The sequence below is a fragment of the Erinaceus europaeus genome, chromosome 19, assembly GCF_950295315.1.
Source record: "Erinaceus europaeus chromosome 19, mEriEur2.1, whole genome shotgun sequence".
Classification (NCBI taxonomy): Eukaryota; Metazoa; Chordata; class Mammalia; order Eulipotyphla; family Erinaceidae; genus Erinaceus; species Erinaceus europaeus.
Window position 1 is genome coordinate 62233717 of NC_080180.1, and position 26016 is coordinate 62259732.

Below are 26016 nucleotides of genomic sequence, written 5' to 3' on the forward strand. Positions count from 1 at the left end.
GTCCCAGCTGTCACTTTATGCCAGAGGTGAGCAGTACTCTGGCCTTCTTCCTCTTTCATTCTCTCTCTCAACAGATATATCAGCAAATCTTTTGAAAAAGGTAAAGAATAAAATTCCAGGGAGTCGGGCGGTAGCGCCGCGGGTTAAGCGCACGTGGCACAAAGCGCAAGGACCGGCATAAGGATCCCGGTTCGAGCCCCAGGCTCCCCACCTGCAGGGGAGTCGCTTCACAGGCAGTGAAGCAGGTCTGCAGGTGTCTGTCTTTCTCTCTCCCTCTCTGTCTTCCCTCCTCTCTCCATTTCTCTCTGTCCTATCCAACAACAATAATAACTATAACGATAAAAGAACAAAGGCAACAAAAGGGAATAAATAAATAAAAGAAAAGAAAAATGTAAAAAAAAAAAGAATAAAATTCCAGTGATAGAGCAACAAGGTGGGGAAACGTGGCTGTATTTTGGGAATCTACAGTGTTCTTTAATTTTAGGTAGATTTGCTCAAATAATAGCTGAGTTCAAACTTGAAAGCTGAGGCTTGTAACAGATAGTTTTGAGGTTCGTCGGTATCCAGAGGACATGAGGTATCACTGGCATGTGTATAGCAGTGCAGGCACCTACACAGAAGGAGAAACAGGGGAGTCGGGCGGTAGTGCAGCAGGTTAAGCGCACGTGGCGCAAAGCGCAGGGACCGGCGTAAGGATTTGGGTTCTAGCCCCCGGCTCCCCACCTGCAGGGGAGTCGCTTCACAGGTGGTGAAGCAGGTCTGCAGGTGTCTGTCTGTCTTCCCCTCCTCTCTCCATTTCTGTCTGTCCTGTCTAATAATGATGACATCAGTAACAACAACAACAATAAAAAAACAAGGGCAACAAAAGAGACAATAATATTTTTAATTAAAAAAAAGAAAGAAAGAAGGAGGAGAGGACAGGCGCGGAACTCACGCTGTTGCCCAGCTGTCTTCCCCGGGCTGTGCCTCATATGATTGCTTCAGCCTTGATCTCACATTCTCCCGAACTTTCAACTTGTCTGTTTCTCGCCATTTATTATATTCTCAAACTCATTTTTTCCACTCTCTCTCTCCTCATGTATTTAAAGTAGATGGCCTTTCATATAATGAGTCTGCCAGTAAATGTTTACTGTTTCCTCTTGGAAGCCTGTTGTTAAGACCTTTCTGGTACCTGGATGGGCCTGACTGCAGATGGACGCTTGGCACAACACCAGCTAATGGTCCCTCTTTCTTTTTTTTCTTTTGAGAAAGCTTTATTGAATCTTCATAATTTAATTTAATCAATGGATTTTTAAATAAAACACACTCTCATCTTAATTTATCTATTTGAAGGGAAGCAAGTCAGGGAGTGAGCTGGCGAAAGCACGTTATCATTATGTTTTGACTAGTAGGTGCTAAGGGCGATCTGCTATTTCTTTTCTCATTCCTGTTCGCCACCTACCAGCACCCAAGAAAGTTCGGATTAGTCACTCACAGAAGGAAAGTACAGTGGAAGGAAAGGGAAAAGTGAGGGGCAGGAAAGGAGGGTGTGTATGCATCTTCTATTTTCCCGAGAGGAGTGACACTTGACTTGCTGTGTTTCTCTATTCTGAATACTAATGCATGCATCTACTTGAATAGTATCGCCAGTAGAATAAATGCATCATTTGCCATCTCATTTCTCCCTTGTTTTAAAGAATTTATTTAGTTATTCATGAGAAAGCTAGGAGGAGAGAAAGAACCAGACATCACTCTGGTACATGTGGCTGCTGGGGATGGAACTCAGGACCCCACGGTTGAGAGTCCACTGCGTTATCCACTCACTGCACCACCTCCCAGACCACCTCTCCTTTCTTTTCTAAAAAAAATTCACATTTTATAAATATTGTTCAGTTGCCTTTTGAATTGCTATCATATGTGCAAGTACTCGGATTTTTCTGTCACAACATTGTTAGAGGGTAGTTGAGAACCGAATGCGGAACACCCTAGGTTGGTGCTTTCGTGAACCAGCTCTAGGCCAGGATCCTCGTCCTCTGCTCATGTGTGCTGCGGTGTCCTCCTAGCGCCTTCAGCTGGCTGTTGGGGCCAGTGCCTATGAAATAATTCAGCTCTGTTCTCTTCGGAAATTCCATCAATCAAACGCATAGTTTGATTTAAATGAGGAAGGAGCATTGAGCTCACTGGACCATTTGTTTTTCTTGATCCTTCCTTTGTTATACCATTATTTCCCATAAGCTTCAAACTTCATCTGATTCTGATAGTCAGAAAGGTTTCCAGTGAGGGACCACATGGTGGCATACCTGGCTAAGCCCTCACATTACAGTGCTCAAGGACGCAGGTTCAAACCCTGAACCCCCACCTGCAGAGGGGAAAGCTTTGCAAGTGGTGAAGCAGGGCTGCAGGTGTCTCTCTGTCTCTCTCCCTCTCCATCTTCCCCACCCCTCTCAGTTTCTCTCTTGTCTCTGTGCAACAATAAGTAAATAAAAGCATTAAAAAAATTCAGGTGGCCTTTCTTTGGAGTGAAAGAATCATTTCCACCGCGTGTCTCAGCGTGACTGAATGCGTCCCAGTCCGAGTGCCTGTGCGCTCCTTCTTTTCATGGGCTCGCTCTTAGCTCTTAGCGGGTACTGTCAGAGTCTACACAGGCTTTGTGGTAAGCTGTACCCATCTGTGGTTCTGGGCCTGTTTACCCCCCAGTGAGGTGACGTGCCCCTATCGGCTGGGCTGCATGACTTTTTAGTATGAGACCTTTATTGACATTGTCTTCAAAGACAAGGCTGATTGACAAGTAAGGGAAAAAAGAGACTTCATACTCATAAACTCAGAGGATGCTGGGAGATAACTTCGCGGCAGAGCACAGTTACTTGGAAGCACACGGTACTAAGTTTGATCCCTGTACCAGATGCACCATGTTTTTGTTGTCTCTTGCTCACACCCAAGTCCATGGACTACAGTGTTACTGCATGCACACAGCTGTCTGCTACCTATGCTTTCATCATCTTTTCTTTGCAAGTGTACACACGTGCTTGCTTGTCTCTCTCTGTGTGTGTGTGTGTGTGTGTGTGATTGTATGTATGCATGTGTATTTATTTCTGTCTACCCACCCGTCTTCCAACCAGTAGTTAAGTCTTCTCTTTTTTCACAAAACATTTAAAGCCCTGTGCCATTTTGACCAGGGAGATTGGTACTCATGTGTGAAAGTGATGCAGAGAAGTAGATTTTCAAATTCTGTGTCTGTGATAAAACTTTAAAAATGTGAATGTCTTTGTGTGTGTGCGTGTGTGTGTGTGTGTGTGTGTGTGTGTGTGTGTGATTGCAAGGTTGTAGCTAACTGCCGCTTGCCTTCCAAAGTAATACCTGTGATTTATAATAGTCTGTTTGTTTTAGTGTGTCAAGGACACCGAAGAATGCAAATGTTTATAAATTAAAGAAAGAAATGAGAGCCAGAAGACTGGGAAATTGTAGAAAGATTAATAATATCATTGGAAATCCAATTTGCCTGCACAGAAAATCATATTTTCTGGGAGAAATATTAATACCAGAGATGTCTAAATGGGTTATTTAAAGATTAGATTTTAGAGGATGGAAGAGTAAGAACAAAAGTAAATTCCAACAAATCAGAATGATCTGAGAATCCATTGGTGATTTATTGCCACCTACTTAATCCCTTTGACAATGGTAAAACAGAGGAGATTATCCATAGTTCTGTATATTTTAAGTATTTTTGGACATCATTAAATGGATTTTGCTCAAACTAGAACAGAGAGATTATAATTTTGTAGCTCCATATTAAATCACTAATAAAATAAAATAAACCTCTCCCCCATCTCTCCCTCTCGCTGTGTTTGTATCAGAAGAAAAAGAAAAGGAAAGGAGAGGAAAGGGAAGGAAAATAAATGGCTACTGCAAGTGGTAGATACAAAGCATGGGTACGGAGCCCCAGTGATAACGCTGGTGATAAAAAAATAATATCACTGCTAATAAAACTGGCATTTGTTGCTGGACATTCCAACTATATATTGACTTCCTCTTCATTCTCATCAGCAGGCATCATGATTTCTCTCCTTGTGGATGAGGCTTAGGAATTAGACTCCACAGGCAAGGGACCAAAGGCCTCAGAAAAAGGAGAGGAAATACCTTTCAGTGGAAATCGGGTTAACCCAGAGGTTCCACTGTTAACTTCCACAAACATTATCATATTTGTCCTAATTCCAACTTTTTTCTTAAAAACTGCACCCCAGATTGTATATGGTGACTATTTGTGTTTCTAAGAAACAGATCAAGTAAACAAATACAGCCCTCTCTCTTCTAGCCCCTCCCCCCCCCCCCCCCACACACACACACTCATAATTTTTGGGAGAATGCCAGGCAGTCAGAGTTGACTTGAGTAGTAGTTCTCTACATGACACAGGTTCCAGAGAGGACGGTGATAGACCTTGGCATGTCTTACAGAGACCAAGCAACCTGAGAGGTGGGCCAGGAGCTGAGCCAAACTGCCAAATGCTGATTTATACTAAACTTGTATTTTTAAATGCTATGCCTAATTCTGTTTAGTTAGATATGAAAATATGGGTGACAGAGCTGATTATTTTAAGTGATAGAGTCCATATTGTATTCTGGGAAGAGAAGACACGACCATAGGAAAAAAAATGGGCAAATATATAAAAATATAGATAGTTACAGAAATCATAGTTACAGAAATCATAGTTACAGAAATCATAGTTGACACAGATCTGCAACTTAGGGAGAACTGTACGCAAAGCTATCACATTTATTTTTAATTAACTGATTTAATTAAAGACAGAGGTAAACTGAGAAGGGAAGTGAGATAGGTGGGGAAAGAGAGAGACACCTGCAGCCCTGCTTTACCACTCATGAAGCTTTCCCCCTGCAGGTGAGGACCAGGGGCTTGAACCCAGATCCTTGCACATTGTAATGTGTGTGCGTAACCCAGTGTGCCACTGCCTGGCCCCAAACTATAACATGTATTTATGTTTCCTTTACTGAAAGACTTAAAGGAATTAAAAAAAATCTTCACTGAATTAAATTGACCACCATATACTATATGTAACTTTATAAAAAGTATCATAAATATTACATAACCTTTTAGAAACGCCAAATATGGGCCTACTTTTCATACTTGAGGTACCAAAGGTCCCAGGTTCATTTACCAGCACCGTCATAAGCCAGAGCTGAGCAACTCTCTGGGGAAAAAAGAAAATAAGAAAGAAACCCCTGATACAGCTAAGACAACATAAGATCACAAATGCCCCAGAACTTCTGGACACCTAGACAGGAAACAGTTTTTCCTTCTTGAATCTTTTTGTCCTTCCTGCATTCTTGAAAGTTCTTTTATAACGTAAGACAGGGATTGGGACAAGCCATGTAAGGGAAGTTGTGTTTGATTTAACTGGAGGGCTGCAGTTTTGTCTGTGCTTTGCAAAGCACTTGCTAAGTGTAAGCTTTCTTCCAAGGAAGCAGTGATTGAAAAAGTGATGTGCAGAGACCTCTAGAGACTGCAGAGCTAAACTACACCTCCTGTCCTGCAGCTATGGCTCAGTGCTGTACTGTAATTGAATTACTCTGGGAGCTGTAACACAGCTATAAAGAGAACAAGGTACTAGTCTCTTCCTAGTGATGTGCTTAAAAGCTATGTTCTCACATGCTGTATGCTTTTGGCTATTTTCCTCTTAATGAGTTAATTAAGGTAAAATATGCTTTACATTTGCTGTACTGCAAAACCAGTAATAAAATAACAGATGTTCATACAAAAAATAGATGAATTATCAGTTTGTGCAGATATTTTTTTTTTTTAGAACAGCATCATAAACTTTTACCTGCTGCTATGACACAAGAATGTTTTATTTGTTAGGGGATGGGAACCTTGTGCTTTTTCCTTTTATTTTTCATTTCTGATGAATCATGGTTGTCCTTCTGATACCTTTCACTATAACTGGAAGACTTCTTTAAATGGTTATTACTGAATCTGGGAGATAGCTTCATTATTAGTGCAACAGATTTTCATGCCTGGGGCTAAGAGGTCCAATGTTGAATCCCTAACATCTCCATAAGCCAAAAGTGAGCATTGCTGTGGTTGGAAAATGAATTGTTATCAATCCTGTAAGAACTTGCAATGGGGCTGCACATTGGTGCACCTGGTTAAGCAGACGCACGTGTCAGGTGGTAGGTTCCAGCCCCCACTCCCCATCTGCAGGGGAAAGCTTCAGGAATGGTGAAGTAATAAGTATTGTAGGTATCTCTTTTTCCTTCTCTGTCTTCTCAATTTCTATCTGTTCTGTTAAATAAAGAAAAAGAAATTGATGTAATAAAAATTCCAGTGAGCAATATTTTAAACACATTTGCAATCGGTTCCATCCTTCTGTTAAATATGTTTATCCTGCACAGTAATTTGTGAGTGTGGAATATTTCCTGCCACCAAGAATTGCATTGATTAAACAAACATGCTGATATATCTCCTTATTCTCTCTCTCTCCCCCCTTCTCTCTCTCACATATCTCTTTCCCTCCCCCTGTGTCTTTTTCCCTCTCTCTAACATATTTCAGTGCATTAGTATATAAGTGTTCTCCAAAAGGAAAACACAGTGTGTGTGTGTGTGTGTGTGTGTGTGTGTGTGTGTGTGTGTGTGTGAAATGGAGCATCCAAAATCTGCAGGGCATTATGCCAGAGACTCAGGGAGTGGCTGCTCTGATTTTTCATTTGAAGGTAGTCCAAGAAAGAAAGAATTTGCTTTGGGTGAACCTCAAGACTTTGAACTGATTAGGTGAGATCTACCCACAAATTCTAATGGCTGTTCACTTTGAAAAAAAGACCTTTATTATAACATCAAAACTGATATTTTATCAAACATTTGCTGCTGTAACTGAACCAACCTGACAAATAAAATTGACCGACACGCTGAGTAATTCTCCAGTAATATACAATTTGACAACTCTTGGTCAACCAAACAACCAAAGCAATCAAAGAATGAATGTAAACATATACACAGACACCTGCAATTATATAATGATTAGTGATTTTAGTTTATTTATGGTGTGAATTCTATCTAAATACAGTAAAATGTTTCTCACAATGAAACGCATTAAGTGAGCAATTTACAGTTAACATTCACTGCCAACTGGTGCCCACCTTCCTATTGATAATGGTAAAAATAGACAAAAGTAAGAATTCTGACAATCACTTAAGTACTGATTATTGAATTAAAGCAGAAATGTTTCAGTGACCAAAGTGTTTTTATAGGGAAATGCTGATCTTATAGGGACACTTGATCTTTACTGTAAGTGTGGGGCACTTGTGAGGCATGGGCGTGGAGCAGCAGCTGCCTCCCTGATCAACTAGTTCACGCAGTGAAAATCACCTGAAAACTCACTAAATTATAACGGGATTTCTTCAGAAGCTCACTTTTTCACAGGTGGCTGCAGGTGCACATGGTAAATTGATGGAATGGAGTGAGAGTGATTGTTAGGACTTACAAAATACATGTGACCAGACAAACACAAATATGGAAAAAGTGACAGAATTCAGAAAACTCATTAAGAAGACAGATCAAGAAACTAAACTTTACACACAGACAAAAGTTCGAGATTTCAAAGATCCTCTCACCAAAGAGTTACAAAACACAGAAAAAGAAAAAGAAAAAAAAAAAAGAAGAAGAAAAACTACTAACAGCTCAGCTCTGCAGGGTGGGAAGGACCCTGTGAATGAAGTTCAGGCTTAGAGAGCAGATCTAGAAAACAGACTAGCCTAACGGAAGACAGAATGTTAGTGCTTGAAAGCTTATTTTCAGTGATCAAAGTCTTTTTATAGAGAAATGTTCTCTGAGACAGTTCCGTTTGTATGTAAAATAAGCTTGGGGCACTCTGAATTTAAAGATGTCGGAGAGGAAAGACTTTGGACAAATGGAGCACATGTCTGTGAAGTAGGGGACTGCATGAGGAAGTTAATTTGAGAGTCACTGTGATCCCCGAGGAAGAGGAGGAGGAGAGAGGAGTAGAGAATGTAGTCATAGAAATAGCAGAAAATTGTCTTCACGTGGTCATTGTTCCAAACATAGCTCTTCAGGAAGCTAAACAAACACCTAAATTCCAGAACCCAAAATGGGATCCTCCAAGACACATCATAGTGAAACTATCCCAAAGCAAAGAGAAGGATAGAAATATTACAGGCTTCTAGAAAAAATAATAATAAAAAAAAAACTGACACAAAGGGATAGGCTAGAATGACCAGAGTATATCACCTTTCATCATCATAAAACACTAGAGATAAGGAGGGAACAGAAGGCCATATTCAAAATATTTAAAGATAAGGTTTACTGGACACTAGTACTCTGACCTGCTCTGTTATCTTTCAAGTATGCAGGAGAAGTAAAGATATTTTCGACCATTCGGAAACTGAAAAAAAAAAAAATCAACACTACCATTTTACTATACAAGAATTACTGAAAGCAGTACCACAAGAAACTATGTTCAGTCTTTAATGAGGTGATCAGTAGATCAGAACCAGGAGCACAACAATAGGGGAAACATCAGACAGGCGATAGGAGGGCAGAATGGACAGAAAACACAATCAAATGCTGGTGGAAAAAAAGCTTAAAAACTGTCATAGATATTTTAAGTTAGACGACCACAAAATAAAATATATCATAGTGCAAAATAGGGAAAATATATACAGTAGGCAAGATCATTGATGAAAACCCTCCACATAAAATAACAAGCAAAAACAAACAGAAAAAGAATCAAGAACACAAAACAACCTCAAAACAAACTGAATTTATCAGTAATCACCCTAGAAATGAATGGCTTATACCCACCAATCAAAAGATTCAGACTAACTTAATGAATTAAAAAATAATTTCCATCTATGTCTCTGGCAAACACATATCCAAAAGAAAGACAAACATAGGCTCCAAGTGATAGGTTGGGGGGACCTGTATTTTCTCAGCTAATAATGCAGACCAAAAAAAAACCACAGGAACAGCTTATTCTGCTGTCAGAAAAACTAGACCTTCAGGAACGGAGGCGATAACCAGTCAGAGATAGATGGACACTGCATTTTGGTCAGAGGATCACTCCAACAGGAAGCCATTAGCACTGAGTGAATGTACATGTACATATACAGTCATGAGATAGGTCTTCTGGACAAATAATCAACAAGGAAGTCATAGAAGAGATGAACTTAGAAAGTAAATTCAGAGCAAATGTGACAGACTAAAAAATTATGAGGTATATACCCCATGTACTACTCTGCAATAAAAAAAAATGATTTTGTATCTTTTAGGACAAAATGAATAGGACTGGAGGTGATTATTTTTTTTTTCTTTTTACTTATAAAAAGGAAACACTGAAAAAAACCCATAGGATAGCAGGGGTACAACTCCACACAATTCCCACCACCAGAACTCTATATCCCATCCCTTCCCCTGATAACTTTCCTATTCTTTATCCCTCTGGGAGTATGGGTCCAGGGTCATTGTGGGATGCAGAAGGTGGAAGGTCTGGCTTCTGTAATTGCTTCCCCGCTGAACATGGGTGTTGACAGGTCAATCCATACTCCCAGCCTGTCTCTCTCTTTCCCTAGTGGGGCAGGGCTCTTGAGGAAGCGGGCCTCCAGGGCACATCGGTGGGGTTCTCTGCCATGGGAAGTCTGGTTGGCATCACGGTAGCATCTAGGACCTGGTGACTGAAAGAAGAGTTAACATATAAGCCAAACAAATTGTTAACTAATTATGAACCTAAAGGCTGGAATAGTGCAGATGAAGATTTGGAGTCCCCATTTTGCAGATAGCTAGTAGGCCTATTTTAGGTATATTCCAAAGGGCCCATGACTATACTGCTTTTTTCCTGAGCCTGACATCTGATATGCAGTTGGACCCAAGTTATTGTCTGGGGAGACGCTGTCACAGCTAGAAAAAGGGCTGGAAAGCTGGATCAGGGAAAGAGAGTAGCTCCCAAATATGGGAAAAGTGTTTAAATAGGATGTGATTATTCTTAGTGAAGTAAGAGATGAAGGAACACTACCAGATTGTCTTACTCGTGTGGAATCGAGAGAAATAATGCACATGAGGCTGCAAAGCAAACCACTAGAATCGAGCAAACTGCTTCTAAAATTGTGTGAGAACCACGTCAGTTATCACTGGGAGTAACAGAGTGGGTACACATAATTTTGGTAGTGTTTGCATTGTAGACTTTGTCCTGTAATCTTACAAACTTGTAACTCACTGTTAATTATAAATAATTTAAATTAAAAAGAAAAAAGGGAATAGAAAGCTACTGAGTATCAAATATACCATTTATTATTCAACATATGAAGAGGATAATAATTCTTCAAATATTCTTTTAGTTTTCATTTTAACCATAATAAATGCCATTGTTTTGTTATTGGTGTCTTCTGAGTTAGAAATTAGGTTTTAATTACTATCACTTATGTAAAAATACTGTGTGTGTACATATGCATCTAATTTCAATTCTAATATATATTTTAATATTTAAATATTAATTTAACATGCAATATCTACCCATTGTGCCTTTTTAATCCATCAGTTGTGCTTTTGTAATCAGTCAGTGCGATTTATAAACAGTATAGAGATTGTCCATTGCCATTCTCCTTTGGAGGCTCTTTTACATTCTCTTAATATGAAATGAATAGGATATATCTGTGAAATCATTTTTATTGCTTAGAAGCAAATGCTCACACACTGTGTTGCTTTCCCAAGACCACATGACAATTTGGTGGCAAAGCCAAAGGAAAGATCTGCTTCTACTACTTGGTAACAGTTTATATCTCTTGAGATCTACTGAAAAGGAATTAAGTATCTGGGGGGGGGGGCTTTATATATACTTGAATGCCTTAAGATGTAATCAAATGGTGTTATAATTTGTTATCTACATTTTGTAGATAGTAAACTACTAGAATCTCTATAGAGATCTATTATTAGTATACCTATTAAAACCCATAGTATGATAAATATCTGAATGATAGCACCTGCTTATTTAGTTTTAAAGCGATATGGGTAAACAGTTTAGTTGCAGGGTGAAGCGTATTCATGATATATGTTCATGGACTAGCCTCAGGGACAGCACTGTAGCTTCCCTGAATAGTGTGCCACCTTTATCACACATATGACTCAGCTTAGACACAGCCCATGCTGCCCTGAAACCAACACCAGTACTGTGATATCTTTCCTCTTTTGCTCTCTCTTTTCCTGATAAAAACTTAGAATGGCGTAATACCACTGAGAACCAAGAGAGTGCTCCCCCCCCAATCTAGGTGCAGTGAAAATTGGATAGGTATTTACAAAGCAAGCAGAAAGCCAGCGCTAGTTGGGCAGCTGAAGTCTACAAGCAAAATCTTGAGTGGAAACTAGAAGAGTAACATCGGTGATGTAGAAATGAGACGAGCGTGATCAAAGTCATGACAAAAGTGTTGGAGCGGCAGTCAAGAAATATCCCCGTTGCTAAAGGGCAGGATCCCAAATAATAAGACTTGCAGAGACGACTTTCTCTTTTATTCTAAACTAGGATGTATCAAATCAGCCTGTGTGGGAGACGTCCTGAGAAACTGCTAATTAAAATCAAGAGTCATGATGGGAAACAGCTTGAGGCCTTCCTGTACTTTAATGATATCTGCAGTCTGTTTGGCATCCCCATGCAAAAAGAGACTGAATGTGAGAGAATTCATCTTGACTTACATTCAGGCCGAACTACAAGTGATAGAAAGGTTTATTTCTGCAATCCGATTCCTGAGCGATTGCTAGGAGGGTCAGTCTGAGTTGGCGTCAGAGGACTGAGAGGAGAGCAGGCTGTTGCTGACGCTGAAGCCGGTGAAAGTGTCATCTACTCACCGTTCACTTCACCCTGTTTCTTTAATTTATTTCTGGTTTTATTGGGTGATTAATGGTTGATAGTATAGATGCTGACATGTGGGTAGATTCTTTCGTCTTGTTGTGGTAGGTATCTGCAAAACACTCTCCCACTCAACATAAATCCTTTTCTGTAGCCATGCACCAGGACCCTTACAGCCCCTCCCAGGCCCTGCCCCTCCCTTCTTTCTCCAGCATCCTTTGTGACTTTTTATGTAATTGTTTCTTAAGTTTCACCTATGAGTGAGGTCATCCTGTATTCATTCTCCTTTGGGGCTTATCTCACTGAACATAATCCCTTCAAGTCCCACCCAAGATGAGGTGAAGGAGAGGATGTGACCATTTTAAATAGCTGAGCAGTATTCCATTGTTTCTACAAATCACAACTTTCTTAGCCGCTCACCTGTCATTGGGAGCTTTCTCGAGCTTTCCTTTCCATGGAGTGTGTTGCTGTTGCTCTTAGGGGAGAGACTCAAATACCTTATTTACCTTATCAGCCTGCTATGGAAATTCTATAGTGTGCTTCATTATCATAAGTACATTATTTCTGTGGTTGAACAGAATCCCATTGTTTGGTTTAAAAGAGCAGGTTTTTTTTTTCTTTTTGTTTGTTTAATTGCTACCAAGGTTATTGCTGGGCTTCAGTGTGGGTGCTTTGAATTTAAATCTCATAGTGGACCTTTCTTCCTTCCTCCCTTCCTCCCTCCCTCCCTCCCTTCCTTCCTTCCTTCCTTCCTTCCTTCCTTCCTTCCTTCCTCCCTTTCCTTCCTTCTTTCTACTCTTATTAGAACAGATGGAAATTGAGAGAGGAGGGGGGGAGTTAGAGAGGAGAGGGGGAGAGAAAGACACCTGAAGACCTCATGAAGTGACAGAAACTGGGACCTTGCACATGGTAATGTGTCCCTTGACCAGATGCATCACTGCTTTTTGAGTTGATTGTTTGCTTTTACCTCATCTCTGTTCAGCTTGCTGATGGTAGTGCAGGGAATGGAACCTGAGACTGTATGCACAATTAATATATCTTAACAAGGAAAATGTTTGTCATATTGCAGGCATAACTAGCAATATCCAATTAAAGCAAAATGGTGAAAGTATGAAATAATTCAGTGAATGCTGAAAAAGACACTTTACAAGATGCAATGCCCATTTGTAATAAAGATCCTTTAGAAACTGGCAATCAAATGGAAATTCCTCACCATAATAAAGACCATCTATAACAGACCCACAACTGGTTTCACACACGATGGGGAAAAACAAGAAGCATTTTCCCAAAAATTTTGAACTAGACAATGAAGGATGTCCACTCTCACTACTACTGCTCAACAGAGTCCTGGAATTTCTCACCAGTGTAATAAAGTGACAAGGAGATAATAAAGGATTTCAAACTGGAAAGAAAAAACTTAAAACTCTCCACTACTTTCTAATTACATGGCTATATGTCTAGAGAATCCTACAGACTTTATTAAGAACTGCTGGAAGTCATGAATAAATTTAGTAAAGTAGTAGCACAGTATATATACACACACATATGCACATACATACACATGACATATGTTATATACAGTATATACACACATATACACACTTACATATGACATGTTGCATACAGTATACACACATGCACATACATATATATGACATATGTTATATACAGTATATACACACATACCTGTGACACATGTTATATACAGTATATATACACACATATACACACATAAATATGACATGTTATATACAGCATACACACATGACATATGTTATATAAAGTATATACGCACACATACATGACATGTTATATACAGTATATATGCGCACACATACATGTGACACATGTTATATACAGTATATGTGCACGCACATACATACGACACCTGTTATATACAGTATATATGCGCACACATACATGTGACACATGTTATATACAGTATATATGCACGCACATACATACGACACCTGTTATATACAGTATATATGCACACACATACATGTGACATGTTATATACAGTATATATGCACACATATACACACATACATATGACATATGTTATATACAAATGACAAGTGAACGAGTGGAGCTAACAAAGGAAGTGAGGAACTTTCATAATGAAAACTATAGGATCTTGTCAAAAGAAATAGAATGTGACACAAAGAAATGGAAGGGTATCTTGTTGATTGTAGATTGGAATGATAAATATTTTTAAATAGCCATCCTCCCAAAAGCAACATATATATTCATTGCAATATTAATTTTCTAATAACATTTTCAAGGATGTGTTATATACCTCTATAATTTAAATCTTATAAGCAATTATTAAATCACTAAAAAGTTGAGAAATTATGAAGTTGGTAATAAGTAGTGAAAAGCTCCATAGTACATAGTATGTGCTATACAATACCCAGTGTGTCCTTGGGTAAGTGATTTGAATAAATAATTTGAATCTTCAAGAGTTGAAAGTTATTTAAAGTGATGATTATTGACTATTGCCCAGTATATATATATATATATAATTCTAGGGTCATTTAAAAATAATAACTTATGTATTAAAGATATTTTGTATTTATTAAAAGTAACTCTGTAGTTGAAACCTAGACAATAGGTTGAATACGAAGATACTGGTGTTAGATTTTTAACACCATTTTAATTGCTAAAATTTACCAACTGATTGCCTGTATAAGCAAATTATTTGCTTTTTTTATCATCTGAAGGTGCAAGCTTGTTGCAAATTTTATCCATTTATCAACTTCAGAGATATTCAGTGGCCGTGCTGTGTACCAGAAGCCGGCAAACAAGGTTAAAGACAAAAGCCCCTTGCAGTCCCCGGGGTTCTTCTCCCTGCTGCTCGAAGGAGCATCAAGGAATAACAGGCACTGTCAGAAAACTCGCTGCCCACACATCTAGGAGAGGCCCGATTCCTGGGACACAGAACACAGCAGCCAGTATGTGCACATAGTGAGTGGTCTCCCTGTCGCACCCCAGGTGCCAGTGGCGGTTACCGAGGAGCTGCATGGCGGCTAGAGGTGCTCCCCACGCGCATTCAGCCTGCAGATTACAGGGAAATGTGGTATTGATTCTTGGCCACTCAGCTTTGGTCTCCTCCTTTTAAACACCCAACTTAATAGTACCATTTAGCAGGGAAGCCGAAATGCTCTCTATTTACAGCTACAATTATGTGCTTAGCAGGACTGCTGTGTTTGCTTCATTCAATCCTTTTTTTTTACTACTGATTCCTATCCATTCCGCCTCTTGGGTATAGGCATATGCTTAGTTTTCATCTAAAGAGTTCAGTGTTTTGAAAGGTAGATCTCATTCATACCTGTCAGTGGTTGACAAAAGGTTTCAAGTAGGTACCCCTGTTTTTCAAATCTTGCCACACTGTATCTGGTGAAGGAAGCCGGACTTAGCTCTCAAAGAGGACATCTTGGTGGCATTCGGAGCTCTTTCATTACACTTGATGCTAAGAAACTCATTATAGAAGATGAGGTTTTAGCAGTTCCTTCTTAGTAACAGAAGGCAATGAGCAATTTAGATACACAAGAACATTTTATATTTTCAGATCCAAACTTAGCAATTTTAGAATTGTGTGTTTACATTTTTAAATGACTAGCACAAAACTAACTCAAATGTAGTTTGATGTTGAAAGAAATGTGACTGTTTTTGTAAGTATTTATGCAAACACCCTTTTGAAACCACAATAATTTTACTGAAATCAACCATGGTTTACTTAACAGCACGTTTAGAAACTACTGTCTATGTTTTCCCAGCAAACAAACCATTTAGAACCCACAAATTTGATGTTTTTGCTAACCTTTTCATCAAAAGCTGTTTCAAAGAAGATGTGAGAAGATTAGCAAATGATTAGTTTAAACTTTCTCTTTTTGTGTAATCAAATAGTTCACATTTCTAGATTGCATTTTTTTTAATCGACCAGCATTATTTTCTTCCTCAGCCCAGCTGTTTTTGACAGACAGAATAGTGCAATTTGTGAAGAAGTGGCAAAGGAAATTTATAATCTAGATACAGGGATGGAAAATTACCTCCAGTGCCAAATGCTAGGGGGATCTATAAAATAAGAATACAAGGAAATGCCACAGTTCTCAACAATGGCATGAAGCAAAGGGCATGGGGCCCGGGGGGCATCTTTGCTCTGAACGTGTGCACATGCCAACCTCTTTGGGTATACGAAGCCTGACAGTCTGTGGTGAATTAGGCTCTGATATGTCTGTGTGACTTCATCAGTCGAGGGTTTGTTTGTGTCTGCAGGTGTCTAGTCTTTCTCTCCCCCTCTCTGTCTTCCCCTCCTCTCTCCATGTCTCTCTGTCTATCCAACAACAATGACATCAATAACAACAATAATAACTACAACAGTAAAACAACAAGAGCAGCAAAAGGGAATGAATGAATAAATAAATATTTGAAAAAAGAAGAAAGCATCCCACGTGCAGATAATGAAGACAAATGTTCTAGCAGTCCTGTTTGGGCTTGATTGGCATTGACTTCTTGCATTTAGTAGATTTCTGTCGCATTGTAAGTAGTTATTTTAAATAAACACCAGTGATGTGCTCATTTTAAAGTCATCATGGGCAAAATTTCACCCAACTTATGTCCTCTGCATGCTTTTCAAAAAATTTGACACGAAACCACATATATCATGATACAAAGGGGAGCTCTCTGGATGATGGAGTGGAGCTGTGATGACTTTCCCTTTCTGTATCTGTCCCCTCACCTCTGTATACAGCTGTAGAGACAAGATAAGATAGAGACAGAGATGTATACAGATTTGCATGTCTACATACATACATATAGCAACATAGAGCTCATAGATGAGGTATATACATAGATAGCAGTATAAAGAGAATGGCAAGAGAGCTCGGTCCTGGGACATATGGAATCACACATGTGAGGTCCAGCAGGTGCTGTACATACAAACAAAAGGCTGAATAAATAGGTAAATACAAAATAAATGAAGACATAGATTTATAGAGGGCCAGAAAGATAGCATAATGATTATGAAAGAATAGCCTTTCATATCTGAGGTCCCAGGTTCAGTCCCCAGCACCACCAAAAGCCAGAGATGATCAATGAGATGGTATTAAAATATATATGGTATAGGGAGGAAGGGAAAACGGGGAGAAAGGTACATCTGTATTGTTACTAAGCGTATAATCCATGCTAACAGGCTATGCCATATATATATAGTAGGTGTGTGTCTGCTCGCCTGTTTGATGGTCTCATCTGTGTCTGGAATCACACGCTCAGGTGTTGGCACAATGAGGGCGCCACCTAGCAGCACATTTCTCAGTGTGTTTGCTCAGCGCCAAGCTGTCATGCCTCCCGCAGCACATTTTGCTTCTGTGCATCTGTGGTTGGCTCCTGCACGTCTTCCTCATTCTCACACGGTGAACACAGCTATGACTGCCATGAGCTGAGAAATACATCTTTCATATCCCAACTTTCTAGCTTGTATTTATGTGGTATTTCTCCTCTTTCTAATTCTTATCATTATTATTATGTACTTTTTATTATCTTTATTTATTGGATAGAGACAGCCAGGACTTGAGAGGAAGAGAAAGACAGAGGCAGAGAGGAGCCCTGCTTCACTGCCCATGAAGCTTTCCCCCCTGCAGGTGGGGACCAGAGCCTAGAACCTGGGTCCTTGCACATTGTAACATGTTTGTTCAGGTATACCACCACCTGGCCCGTTGTTGTTGTTGTTGTTATTACTATACTATTATACCTCCTTCTCCTCCTCTTCCTCTTTTTTTTTTTTTTTTTTAGAAAAATCCTCTATCACAGAGTCTGTGATTCCCACTAACAGCACACAGGATTCAGTTTTTCTGTGCGCAGAAAACTTACTCTGATGTTTGGGTCAGTTCTGCACAGCCTCCTTATAGTAGAGGCAGCTTTGATGACAGTCCATCGTCTGTTTGTAAGTCAGGTAGTTTTTGTTGTTGGAATCTTAGGTGTTCTGTACATATTCTGCACATTAACCTTTTCGTACAAATTCCGGAAACTAAGTTTTTCATCTCGTAGGCTCTTTTTTTTTTTTCATTCTGTATGTGGTGCCAGTTGATGTTCAAGAGTTTTGCTGTGTCGAGACTTAATTTGTCTACTTCTGTTGTGATTCTGATGTCATGTCCAATAAATTAGTGCAAAATTCAGTGTTAGAAAAGTTTACTTTATTATTTCTTCTTAGGGTGATGTCTCTCTTTGTTTCTCTTTGTTAAGTAAAACTAAAAAGCATGGAAATGAGGAGCAGGGGGATTCCTTGTGCAGGTACTGGGCCCCAGCTATAACCGTGGTGGCAAAAAACCCCAAAACACTATGTGTGTGTGCGTGTGCGTGTGTGTGTGTGTGTGTGTGTGTGTGTGTGTGTATTAGATTAACTCAGACTAACTTTATAAGAGGGTTTTATTCTAGATTTTATTCTACTCCACTAACTCATATGCCTATTTATACTAGTAGTGTATTGATTTGATCACTGTGGCTTTCTTTCTATTGTTTTAAAATTAGAAAGTGTTGAATCTTGTAAATTTTCTTCCTTTATCAGGATTTTCTTGATTATTTAGTGTCTTTGGGGATTTTATATAAATTCATGTGTGTGTTTTTCTACCCCTAGAAAAAGATTCATTATATAGGAAAAAAGGGGGGGGAGGCGGGATGGTGGCACAGCTGGTTAAATGCACATGTCACCTGCTTAAGGGCCTGGGCTTGAGCCTTTGTTCCTCACTGTAGCAGGAGCACTCATGAGCGGTGAAGCAGGCCTAAGCAGGTGCCTTCTTTATCTCTCCCTCTTTATCTCCCTCATCTCTCACTTAGTCTCTTCCTATCTTGTCAAGTAAAAATAGGAGAAAAATAAAGAGCAAAATGGCCACTGGGAGCTTTGGAGTCATAGTGCTGGCACTGAGCCCTATAGATAACCCTAGAGGCAGAGAGAGAGAGAGAGAGGAGAAAATGATTCATTGTCATTTTTCTTGTTAATGGATAGAAATGCAACTGATTTTTGCATGCGTATTTATATTAAGAAAATTCAATGTTTCAACTCACTTCTGGAATTTAGAAATATATGCATTGTTTTTACACATCCTAGATTATGTGAAAATGAAATCATGATTATTTCTTCATTAGATACCAATTTTTACAGTTTCTCTTTTAGGAAGCATGACACTGTTGGTTTGGTAAAGCAAGGACGTAATAATAGGAACACTTTTCTTGTATATTATGATAATACTTTTGCCCAGTAAGCTAGAAAAAATGAGAAAGAGCACATTTTCATGCACAGCACTGAAGGAATTCACAAGTAGAGATATTTTAACATAAAACTTAATCTTAAATCCAAATATTGCCATATACTGAGGATGTTCTTTGGAAATAAATGTAACAGAGAGCTGTGTAAAACTTACTCATGTAGGGAGTCGGGCAGTAAGCACAGTGGGTTAAGCACACATGGTGCAAAGTGCAAGGACCGGCGTAAGGATCCTGGTTGGAGCCCCTGCCTCCCCACCTGCAGGGGAGTCGCTTCACGAGCGGTGAAGCAGATCTGCTGGTGTCTGTCTTTCTCTCCCCCTCTCTGTCTTCCCCTCCGGTCTCTCTCTTTCTCTCCGGTCTCTCTGTCCATTTCAACAACGACATCAATAATAGCAACAATAATCACTACAACAATGACAAGAAAAGGGAATAAATAAATAAATATTTTTTAAAAACTTACCCATGTACAGATATTATACTGGTTTGCCCACTAATTGAAAAGCGTCACTGGTTAATTTGTTTTACTCTCTCCTACTGAAGCTCTATTTGCTTTTCAATTCAAAAAAAGTTCATAATAATGTAAGGATAAAGAAGAAATCTGGCATTTTTAGGTGGAAAATTCACATTACTTCATACAGAGAACATCTTATTTGAACATGTTTTTTATGTCTCTTCATTTGTGGGGAAATTAGCCTATGCATTATTAGTGACAGGAAGGAAGTTGTCATGGTGAGAACAAATCACGTTGTGTGAGGGTCACAGAAGAGAATGATCCTTCTAATAAGCAACATAAGGTTACCTGTAAATCCTGCATTTTTGAGACATAAAAATCACTGTAAAATGTAGCATTGATCATATTTTATTATTAAATAAACAGAAAAATGCAAAAACACATCTGTGGGTCAGCTTCCTCTTTAGAGAAAAATAAGTAGTCCGCATGATGATTGCTATTGGAAACAGTGAACAATTGTGCATTTCATTTATTCTTGGCATATCACAGACTTGTGAAAGTCTGAAAAGAACATTAAATATTACCAAATAGAAAATTCTATTTGGTTTCAAATAGAGTTAAAAATGTTTACCCTTGTGTTGGAAAATGATTTAGTACTGGAGAAACACTGATGGAGGCTTCACCTTTAATAGTTCTTATATCCAAGATTAAGTTTTGTAAATGGGTCCTGCAACTTTTAAAATATGCTCTAGCTTGTATTTTTTCTATGTATGTAATGTTTTATTTTTATTAGATGTGTGATCTAGTTCTTACTATTTTTAATTTTTAATGTATTCATAAAATAAAAAATATCAACAGGACCATAATATAAGAAGGATACAATTCCCACCACCACAGCTCCATGTCCCCCCCCCCCTCCCAATGGGAGCTTCCCCATTCTTCATCCCTCTGCGAGCATGGACTCAGGGTCATTGTGGGCTGCAGAAGGTGGAAAGTCTGCCTTCTGTAATTGCTTCCCCACTGAACATGGGTGTTGGCAGGTCGATTCATACTCGCAGCATGTTTGGTGTGTGATAAATCATTAAAATAGAAGAACAAATTGTTTAATAATCTGGAACCTAAAAGCAAGAATACAGCAGATGAGATTTGGGGTCTCCATTTTGAAAAAACTAGTAGGTCTATTTTAGGTATATTTCAAAGGGCCCATGACTTTACTAATTTTTGCTTGAGCCCGGCAGCTTCTTCTTCTAGCATTTGCCCTTCTTCCGTAGCCAGTCAACAGTGTCAGGTTGAGCCTGATGTCAAGTTTCGAGACCTCCTTTGAATCTGGAGAGGTGGCAGTCGTTGACTATGTGGGTCATAGTCTGTCTGGAGCCGCAGGGGCAGTTCGGGTCGTCTCTGGCTCCCTGGCCATGGCCTGTTCGATAGCGATTGAGGAGGGCCCGATCATAACGTGCTAGGTCAAAGCCGGGTTGACACTCGCAGGGGTCTGTGATGAGTGTTTGTTCTTGACCTCAGCTGACTGCCAACTCTGTTTCCAAGAGTCTGGAACAGAGAAGTTCAGTGTAGGCATAGGGGACCAGATTGGGTGACGAGACGTCAAGCGTTGGACAGGGTGGGCGAAGATCTCCGCGTATATTGGCAGGTCCGGTCGAGCGTAGACGTGGGAAATGAACTTAGATGATGCCGCATCCCGACGAATATCTGGCGGGGCGACGTTGCTAAGAACTGGCAGCCATGGAGCCGGGGTGGAACGGATGGTTCCAGAAATGATCCTCATGGAGGAATATAATTTGGAATCGACCAAGTGGACATGGGGGCTACGGAACCATCCTGGGGCACAGTATTCTGCAGTGGAATAGCATAATGCCAGAGAGGATGATTGCAGTGTGGAAGTGCTCGCGCCCCATGAGGAGCTAGCCAGTCTTGCAATGATGTGATTCCTCGCGCCCACCTTTGCTGCAGTTTTTATGAGATGTTCGTGAAATGACAGGGTGCGATCGAGAGTAACGCCAAGATAGACTGGCTGGGCTTCATGCCGGATTCTCCTATCGCCAAGCTGCACATTAAGCTCACGCGAGGCCGAGGCATGGTGTAGATGGAAAACAGATGATACCGTTTTTGCAGTGCTAGGGATTAGTCGCCATTTTTTACAGTCATCAGATATCAGAGACATGTCTTTCGTGAGTGTTTCCTCGAGGATGTCGAACTTGGATGCCTGAGTTGCACAGCAGATGTCATCGGCGTAGATGAACTTCCTTGAAGAAGTTTCTGGGAGGTCACTGATGTAAATATTAAATAGCGTAGGAGCCAGTACAGAGCCCTGGGGGAGGCCACTTGAGACAAGTCTTCATCTGCTAGACTTGTCACCCAGATGCACCCGGAATCTTCTGTTTTGGAGAAGAAACGATATAGTGTTGGCCACCCATGGAGGCAGGCATCTTGAGATCTTGACTAGGAGACCACGGTGCCAGACCATGTCATAGGCTGCTGTGAGATCAACAAAGACAGCACCCGTCTTTAAATTCTTCTGGAATCCATTTTCAATGTAAGTTGAGAGGGCCAGGGCTTGTTCGCAGGTACATCTTCCTGGGCAGAAACCAGCTTGGGCGGGTGATAGGAAATTCTCTGTAGGAGGAGAAATACTTGACAGAAGCAGCCTCTCAAGGAGTTTGTAACACACGGAGAGGAGAGAAATTGGTCTATAGCTGGCGGCCAGTGTTGGGTCTTTCTTTGGTTTCAAAACTTCTATTATCTTCGCAGGACGCCAAATTTTGGGCATAGATTCAGATTCCAAGATGTAGGACAGGAATGAAGTGAGCCACTTCTTTGCTGCGGGGCCCAAGTTAAGAATGAGTTCTGGGGTGATGTTATCATAGCCAGCAGCTGTTCCCGGTTTAACCCTCTTCAAAGCGTCTTTCAGTTCAGACAGTGTAAAGGGAGAGAGTTTTGGAGATGGACAAGATAAACGGAAGTGGGATGATCACTCATGGGAAATTTCTCTTTTCCAGACTGGGTCGATCTTAGCACATCCAACTTGAGTTAGTTGACTGCCACTGAGTTTGGAGATACGGGAGGATGGGAGACGGGAGAGGGTTGGCTACCGGCATCCAGTCTGTGAAGAAGCTTCCAGGCCTTCCTACTTGAGTGGATGAAGTTCAGACTTTCCGTGAGTTGTTGCCAGCAGGCTTGGCGTGCTGCATCCAGGGAGGCAATGAGATCGTCAGCCACATCTGGGTCACCCGACTCATCATACTGCTTTAGTAATTGCTCGCATTCAGCATCAAGACAAGGCGTATAGTTAGCACGTCTCCCACGAGGAATGGCTTGGGAAGCTGCTTTGAAGATGGCTTGGCGGAAGCGCCTTTAGGAATCTTCAGAGGGGATAGAGTTAATTGGAATTGCAGGAATAGATTTGTTGGTAAGATCACAGCCCGGCAGCTAACATACAGATAGACCAAAGGTATTGTCTAGTAAGATGGGGTCAGAGTTGGAAACAGGACTAGAAAGCTGAATCAGGGAAGAGAGTAACTCCCAAATATGGGAAAATATATAAATATGGTTAGCTGAAAAACACTAACAATTTCATCTGGGGCCCATATTCAGCACAGGAGCTTATGTAACCTCTGCATCCTTGTAGGCTTGGGATCATACATTTCTTTTTTTTTTTTTTTTTCATTTTTTTATTTAAAAAAGGAGACATTATAAAAACCATAGGGTAAGGGGTACAACTCCACATGATTCCCACCACCAGATCTCCATATCCCATTCCCTCCCCTGATAGGTTTCCTATTCTTTATCCCTCTGGGAGTATGAACCCAAGGTCATTGTGGGATGCAGAAGGTGGAAGGTCTGGCTTCTGTAATTACATTTCTAATAATGTCTTTTTCTTTGAAATATTAAGTCATTTATGATCTTAGACCAGAGAGATCAGAAAAAACTGGTTGCATTATTACATAAGTTACAGCTATATGTAAATAGCTTTAAATGACATAAATTGTGGTGAGGTCTAGTAGGACATAGCAAATGCTAACATTGGGATTTTCAAAGTCAACCAAATCTCCAAATAACTTGGTTATAATAAGTACTGTCTATTGTCTTCTTAATCCCGAAGACAGCAGGAAGCCTCCCCCCTCTATAAAACCCATATTTGTCCCAGTCCTGGAACCTCTGCTGTGTGGCTCTTTTTCCAGTCGGCTTCTCTGGACCCACACCGACTGATGCTGCATCTGCTGCTTTCACCCTGATCCATGCCGCCAGCAGCACCGCGACATGTTTCACTTGGGGCTAGTTCTTGTTCTTAAGTTCGGTGTTGTCGTACACAAGAATTTTCTTTTTCAATTCCTCTGCAACTTCTGTATGTCACTACAGTGTTATCTCACACATGTCCTTTATCATGAGGCATAATTGCTTCTTACACAGCACTTATTTCAAAGCCCTAGAATAGTACGTGCCACACGCACACACACACGCACACGCACGCACACGCATACACACACACACACACACACACACCCATTCAGCATATATTCCTAATCACCACTAGAGGTGTCTTCTTGAACAAATACAAATGATTCTGAACTTAAAGACCATGTTCAATGACAGATTAGAATTGAAGACTGTTCATTTTATTGGGCAGAGAAAGTTTAAAAGAGAGATCTAAACTGAACATGTTTAAAAATGTTTCTTATCATTCTGAAAAGCTGCTGTATAGTGAAAGAATCTTGCATGAAGCAGAAAGACATCAGCCTGAGTAGGGAAACATCGTTGAACATCATTCATCCAACAGTTTACTATCAAAACTACAAAGGACTCCCGAAACTCATCAATGAAAAACAAACTAAAAACTGGCAAAGGATCCAAATAGCTATTTTTACAAAGTGTTCATCATTTTTATTATTAGGGAATTGCAAGTCAAAGCAGCAATAAGATACCACCTCACCCCTATGAGAGTGATGTTTAACCCAAAATACCCAAGGCGAGATACAAGTATGGGAAAGGATGTGGAGAACCTCCGTGTCCTGCTAGAAGAGGTGTGGATTGGGGCAGCATTCAGGAAAGCAGTGCTGGGAGTCTGCCTGCAGCCCTCTAAAAATATCAGTGCCATGTGATCAACTTAGTCTGCATTGGGGTCACTCCTGAAGAATGCACAGGCACTGATTTGGTAAGATAGGTGCACCCCGCATTGACCTCAGCATTGCTTTGGGAGTTCCCAAGTTGGAAATAAGTGGCCATCGGCTGACTGATGAGTGGATAGAGTACTGGGGTCTGTACTCAGCTTTCATTACTTTCTTACCCACTTTTGTCAGTTGTAACAACATGAGTGGAGTTAGATGTTACTGTGCTAAGTCAATAAGCAAGCAGAAAAAGCACTCTGTGTGTCTGGTCATGTGTGCTATGTAGGGAAAACAAATAAGCTCAATAAAAATGAACTTTTGAACATGAATCCTGTCAGTAGTTAGCAGAAGGGAAAGGGGTAGGTTGAGGGGTAGGGACAACGGATACACATGTCTAGTAAAAGACAGAATTAGACTGTTGGTGGTTAACTTCATGTAGTTGAAATGCATGTTAATTTCCACTGGAAACATGTAAGATTATCTTCAGTTATACTTTAAGTAAATATTGATGGTGCCCTAGCCTACACTACTCCTGTCCAAACCTCTGTACGCTATCAGAATCTGGGTTTTCTTACGCGTCCGTTGCATGCTACAGTATTTGGTCTCTTCCTCTTACTTACCCCTCTGGGAGCATGGGCTAAAATTCTTTTGGGGGTGCAGAAGATGGAAGGTCTAACTGCTGTAACTGTTTCTCCACTGAACAAGGGCGTTGGAAGGTGGATCCTTATACCCAGGCTGTTTCTGTTTTTCCCTAGTTAAATTCCAAAAGTCTTAAGCATCTTGCTTACAGAAATGAAAAAAGAGGTTAAACAAAATATCCTATGATAAATTTTATAAGTGGGGCTCATAAGATGCTTGCTTGATCATTAATGTAAGAACAAATTAAAGTGGCATTTTAATAGTAAATTAGTGTTTGAAATATGAACAAAAGTTATTTCCTAGAAGTTCTAATACTTTTTAATAACATCATAAAATGAAATATATTGGTTTGGGGAGGTAGCAGAGTGTTTATGCAGAAGTCTGTTACGCCTGGGACTCTGAAGTCCCAGTTCATTCCCAACACCAGTATAAGCCAGAGCTGATGTGGCATCTCCCTATCTCTGTCTAAGTAAAAATAAATAAATAAAATAGATTCTATTTTAAGTTATCATGCTCCCAGAGGGATAGAGAATGGGAAAACTATCGGGGGAGGGGGTGGGATATGGAGATTGGGTGGTGGGAATTGTGTGGAGTTGTACCCCTCCTACCCTATGGTTTTGTTAATTAATCCTTTCTTTAATAAAAAAATAAAATAAAATATTTTCAATCTTTGATATCAATAAATGTAAAAAAAAAAAAAAGAAATATT

The 26016-nt window shown here is 40.0% G+C and overlaps 1 long non-coding RNA gene across 3 annotated transcripts in view; it reads left to right on the forward strand.

Moving 5' to 3' along the window:
- Nucleotides 1–26016, forward strand: part of LOC132534766 (uncharacterized) — a 152494-nt gene that overhangs the window by 84111 nt on the left and 42367 nt on the right. The gene's annotated exons all lie outside the window — the stretch shown is intronic.